Raw genomic sequence first — 5,606 nt, forward strand, 5'->3', positions numbered from 1 at the left:
CATATTTGTAGCTTGTAGAGGAATTGCTCGAGCATTCTCTGGAAATGTGCTCGAGTCCGCCATATCTGAGGCACCTGTCCCCGTCCACTGGGTGCCCATCAGGTGCCCCACCCCTGCAGGTCCCACTGGCAGCCCAGTGGAGTTCCGGTGGCGACGGTGGTCGTTTCAGATCACACTGTCTAGACGCCCTGTGACGTCATCCCGACGTCTGTGCCGGCCTGCTGATGGCGTACTGAGGAGCGTCACGCCCCGACCCGCTCATCAGAGAGTTTGAGTAGTTGGCGACCCACGACGGCCGCCCGAATCCACGAGGAGCGCTTTGACGACCTGCTTAGTATGAGTCAGATATGGTGTAGCCTGCTTGCACGCCGCCACTTCGGAGAAACTAGTGATGTCCCGCGCTGATGAAACTCGGAGATGATAGGAGTAAATTAGTTACCTCAGCCGGGACATAATTAGGGTTTCCGTTTGTAGGTGAAAAGTTGACGGTGAGTGAATGCCGCTGCAGACCACCCGCTGACCCCGCTGCCTCCGATGAGCCGCTGTGAACGCTCCTCTGTAACCCGTTCGCGGCAGGGCATCCCCGTGAACGCCCCGTTCTCGGCGGTAATTAGCGTCTGGCCGTAAATACCGGAGCCATTACGGCCGCGCGGAGAGCCGGCGGGGCTGCCCGGGGGTGGCGGCGCACCTCCGACCGCCTCCGGGAGCACAATGGCGCGCGCCACCCGCTCCTCCCTCTCTATTTACATTCATTGTCACGTTTGCCGACAGAGAGAATGGAACTGGCGGGGACCGCGCACCGGAACCCGAATAGAAATACATGCAAATGGAGCCGTAAACAAAGGAAGTATTAGGCATAATGGCGGCGGGACTGTGGCGGGATACCGGACGGAGTGGGGAAAGGACGGGACGGGACAGTCCGCAGGATTAGAGTCGGTGACCCTGGATGGGCAAGGACAAGGTCCAGTAACGCGACAGGAGGTCTTGATGTTTGCTTTGTTTTATATGTTGCATACAGCTTGAGATGCCCTAAGTCATTTGATGTATTCTTTAGAGAAGATGTAGCTTACTGGTACATTATGCACATTAGCTGAAAATAATTTCATTTGTTCTGGCTGTTGCATGTCGAAGTCTTCTCATCAATTATTCAAGTAAGGGAGCTCAACATTTTTAGTGGGCACATGAATATTCACCCTAATTAAGGAAATGTCCATACTGATAAATTAATTCTGAATTCGTATTACAGTAATGAAGTGACTGTATGGACGTGTTGCCTAGAGGACGCTTTTCTGTGAAGGTTTGCCACCACAGTTCGACTCCCACTCTCCCTCTCTGTGAGTGACGCATTCCCCCACACTGGCTAGCTCACCGCTGAACAATCGGACTAAGTGCCCTAACTAAGAAATGGTAGCACCATTGGACATTTAGCTGACGTAAGCTGGCAGTAAATAAAAAGTGATTTGTACGCAGTTCCGCCCATCAATCTTTCCTATACGAGCGATGTGATGTGTGGTGTAAATGGTAGTTTGATTGTCCTATCGAACAACACGCGTTAGAGAAGGTCAACCGTTATTTTGGCGACTGACCTCCCGCCGCCAGTGGCCATCAATCAGCAATGAACAATGAAAAGTCATGCTGCTGTTAGAAGTTTTCTTAGAAGTTAGCAGGTGATGATCCCTTTAGCGGGAAGAGTTTGGTACGCAAGTCGCCCGTATTCACAGTACTACCCGTGACCGTGACCTTTACCAACCGGTCTACCAGCCGTCACAGTACCCGTGACGGCCATCTTACCGTGACCTTTGGCAACCGGTCTGGCCATTAATAGCAATCCATATCCGGAATCGTCACGCTCTCTCTCTCTCTTCCTCTTCCTCTCTCCCTCTCCCTCTCCCTCTCCCTCTCCCTCTCTCACTCTCTACCTCCCTCTTTTTCTCACCATATGGTCCTTGCATAGGTGCCTACTGCCTCGCAATTAATATCTGTTTCTTTTTCGGCATATGTTTCTGGCTCTGACACTGCTATTGGCTTGGCCGCTGACCGTGCCTGGTGGCGTATAATTCTAAAAACACGTTTCTCGTTTGTATTATTCTGGTCTGAGAAACACGTACTGGGCTGGAATACGTACCAATGCCTTTATCATATCCTCCTGCCTTCTTTCAGCCATTTCTCCGAACACATTCGTTAATTGGATTTTATTTTTGTTCCAGGACATGTCATACGTATGAAAAGAAACAAGTTGTCTAATAGGGATGGTTGAACAAATGTAAGATTATTATTTTGCGTCTGATTCTCCTTGGTATAATGTCTTTGTCTAACACAAACAGAATATCGAAATATCTATTGTAAGCTAAACTTCATCGAATGTCTGCATGTTTGCAATTTATGCAAATGTGAACTTTGCCACTAGCTATGCTGAATCGTTTGTGCTTTCCAGTATGCACCAAATTGTCAAGAAGCTATAGAAAAGGACATGAATAATAAACGGGTCCGTCCACTGCATTCGTCAGAGGGAGCAGGGATGGGTGCTGCGGCCGAGTCACCGTCTGGCTGCACCTCAGCCGGCCGGCCGGCGCGGAGCGTCACTGGAAGGTAGGCTGTCCCGCACGACACGGCTGCACTGCGGCACAGGCCGAGAGCGCTGTGCGCGCTGTGCCGACCGGCTGGGCTCCGCGCCGGCCCGGGCCGTCACCATGCCGACTGTTGAGCCCCTATTGAGCCCCCCCCCCCCTTACCCGCAGTGCATGCCCGGGGCACGGGGCCAGCGTGGGCAGTCCGAGGGCCGAGCTAAATGCAATAGGCAATAAGTCTCCTAAGTAGATCGCATTAAGGTCGAGCTATCGATATACGTCGGTCTATTGAGCGGCTAAAAGTGCGCCTCTCCGGGCGCGAATACCACCGAGTAAAATCGAATTATCGACGATGAACTTATGGTTATTGGGCCTATGCATAAGCCCGTGCCCTTGGTGTTCGGACGGCTATGGATAGGTACTGGACACTGACAGGGAACGACGTGGCTATACGAACTTTTGGGAAACGTTGGCGAGAGAGCAGGGTTTTAAGAGCAAATGTTTGTGTTTATCCCATTTGATATGTTGTTTGATATATCCCATTCGATATTCCCATTGATTAATATGCTCAATCTAATTAAAAATATGTAGTGCCTGTCTATACGGAAAAAAATAAATTTAAATGTTTCCAAGCGTGTATCATAGACTCCTTCTTAGAAAGATGCTCAAGCTTTTTTGTTTTCGTAAAGAGAACTTCCATGTAGCAGCAATAATACTTTTTCTGATAATTGCAATAATTTTTCGTTGATTAACTTGAGTGTTCTTGATGGTGGATTTGTGTGTCCTGAAAGGGTTTGAATATTTGTGGCCTGCACTGTCCGATGGATGCGTGATTCAGGGAAGCGTATAAATCCATTTGGCCTATTTCATGACGATTGAAGGTGCCCCTGGTTATCTATTTCAAATAGGCGATCCATCCCCGTTCCAGGTAGCCCGGTAACAATAGAACGGCTCGTTTCCTGCGCCACCGTACCAGCAACACAGCGGTCCAGCGTTTTCTGGGAAACAGTATTACTGCTGAATCCTGATGGAAACGCACGTAATCACCGCCTCGCTGGCCGGGCAAGTTTGGGCATTAAGCCGGCTCACCGGCATAGCTGGAGCCGGCACATCTGCTGAACATATCTGAAATTGACTACTGCAATTCCCAGACTGCAAACTTGTGCGTTAATGTGCTCCAGAATGCACCTAATTCAACTCCATCCCATTTTGAATGGCACTAGGCATTCTCTATGTAGGCCTCGTTAATGTGCGCGTGCGTATAAACTGGGTCAGCTAACGACCTAGTCTACCCCTTTATGGCATTACTGACTCGGTTCCCTGCATACTCGTATGTAGAGATAAGTTCACAATTAACGTTGACGCCGCCGGCGCCTGGGTGATGTGATGTGCCTGAGATAAGAGCCTTACCCGTCTCTTACCTCGATATCCGGTAGGATTTGATGAGGTGCGGTCTCGACCTCCGCCAGCTCCTTAAGCGTGTGTTCCAGCTCTCCCTAGCTGAAAGACGCCTAAGGGGTTGGCGGAAGTAGACTGAAGAAAAAGAAAAAACATGGAAAAAAGAACAAAAAAAAAAAACGTGAAACGTGAACATACACAAAAAAACGTTACGTGAAAAGACCATTAAATCAACTAAGAGGCCATGAAGCTGTATGAAAAGACGCTGTGCAAGTGCACTTATGAGTAGGTATGACTGCTGAAGATATAATTTAGGAAACAATGCTTTGCAGGTCTAATGACATAACTTACACCGATTAGCTTCACTTGCAATCATTTCCTTGTCTGAGCAACTCCTGCTAATCTGCAGCGTACTCGGTTCTCTCAGTCTGCATCGACCACCGTCTCAGGGACACCGGGTATCGTCGATCCTGACCTGATGACCCCGTCATGCTGCCCCAAAACGCGATGGTTGGCGACACCACTGGAAGGACTGGCATGACTCCCCACTTCCCACACATCCAGTGGAGCTGTCACCAGTTCAGGGTGGATGCAGACCAGAGCAGGTCAGTCACTGGTCGTCCCCATCCGCGCCCTTACTCGTCTCCGCTCCGGTCTGCCGCCCTTCCCCCGGTGCCCACAAACCCCAACAGTCGTACGCAGCCCTCAGCCCCCTGTCGGCAGCCCCCGCCCCGACCTGATCCCTCTTCAGGCCGCTTCCCCGCCCCCGACTTGACCCTCACCCTCCTGATCCCTCCCGGACCGCCTCCCCAACCCCGATCTGACCCCGCCCCGACCTGACCCCGCCACGGGCCGCCTCCCCGCCCCATCCCGACCCCGCCATGGGCCGCCGCCCAGCGACCGGCTGGCCAAGGTCGCGGCCTGGTGTTGCTGGCTGTTGCTGGGATCGGTCCGATTGGCATCGTTCGGTCAGCTTCCAACGTCAGTGACGATGACCAGAGGCCAGCAGCAGGCGCCAGGGGCGACCACGGGCAAGGAGAATGGCCGTGGGGGGGGGGACGGGGGGGGGGGGGGGCTCTGGGCTCACCATGGGTGACCTCGGGTGCCAGGTGGTGAGATACGTATTGTGGACCGTTTCAAGACTGATTTGTTTTGCTGGATGTAGTTTATTAAGGGTTTGTAGATTATTTAATATTGTATTGGTTTTCCACCAAGTTTCTCTGTATCGTGGATATTATGAAACAATGTTTGTGGTGGTAAGGTAAAATGTTTCACTTCTGCTTATCACGGAAAGTCTCCGTTTCGGGCTGCGACTGGTTTGTACAGAAAGTTGCGGATCCGTGTCAATAAGAAAACTAGTGAACGGGATCGCCTTGCCCCATACTGAAGAATAGTCATAGCTCAGTCGCTAGCCAGGTCTGAGCAAATTGCATTTTCCCGCCAGTGTTACGTATAACGATACCGAACACGCGCTACCAGACGGATGTTCGCTCATTCCCTCACACGGATCTGTGGATCGTCAGGCCGCACACATTCCAAGAGGCACGTCCTTGCTGAGCGTGGCTATCCGAAATGCTCTCAAAGCAAGTATTGGGTTGTCGTGCAATGTTCGTGTAATTCCGTATAATGTTCTTGGGCAAT

The sequence above is a fragment of the Amphibalanus amphitrite genome, unplaced genomic scaffold, assembly GCF_019059575.1.
Source record: "Amphibalanus amphitrite isolate SeventyFive unplaced genomic scaffold, NRLGWU_Aamphi_draft 001180F_arrow, whole genome shotgun sequence".
NCBI classification, from domain to species: domain Eukaryota; kingdom Metazoa; phylum Arthropoda; class Thecostraca; order Balanomorpha; family Balanidae; genus Amphibalanus; species Amphibalanus amphitrite.